Consider the following 514-nt stretch of genomic DNA (forward strand, 5'->3'; position numbering starts at 1 on the left):
TTATGCCGTAAACCGTTTAAATCTGAGCATGCGCGACTCAAATCTGTACTTGACTCACATTAAGGAGTGACACTCACTATAAAGCTCTGTGAAGCCGAGAGGATTCTTTGTCATTTGATAGATTCTTTTTTTTTAAATGTCGAGTATAGCTGCTTTAACAGTAGCTTTGCCCTGCCAATAGGGCGTCAGGTTAGATTCCTTTATCAGTCCCACAAGTGGGAATTACAATTTACACTTTGTTGTTATTACACACAGGCCTGAATTACACACACAGTGTGTGTAACCCAGTACCCGTACATGCACTAAATGGAGTGGGGGGGGCTGCCCATGGAAGGGCGCTCCGAGCAGTTGGGGGTTTGGTGCCTTGCTCATGAGCACCTTGGCAGTGCCCAGATGGTGAACTGGCACCTCTCCAGCTACCAGTCCACCACCATACTCTGGTCCACATGGGGACTTGAACCTGCGACCCTCCGGTTCTCCAACCCAACTCCCTACAGACTGAGCTACTGCCCCC

General features: G+C 49.0%; 1 protein-coding gene across 1 annotated transcript in view; it reads left to right on the forward strand.

Moving 5' to 3' along the window:
- The window catches only part of exoc3l4 (exocyst complex component 3-like 4), a 34090-nt gene that overhangs the window by 23853 nt on the left and 9723 nt on the right, over positions 1-514 (forward strand). The window lies entirely within an intron of this gene.

The sequence above is a fragment of the Etheostoma spectabile genome, chromosome 9 (assembly GCF_008692095.1).
Source record: "Etheostoma spectabile isolate EspeVRDwgs_2016 chromosome 9, UIUC_Espe_1.0, whole genome shotgun sequence".
NCBI classification, from domain to species: Eukaryota; Metazoa; Chordata; class Actinopteri; order Perciformes; family Percidae; genus Etheostoma; species Etheostoma spectabile.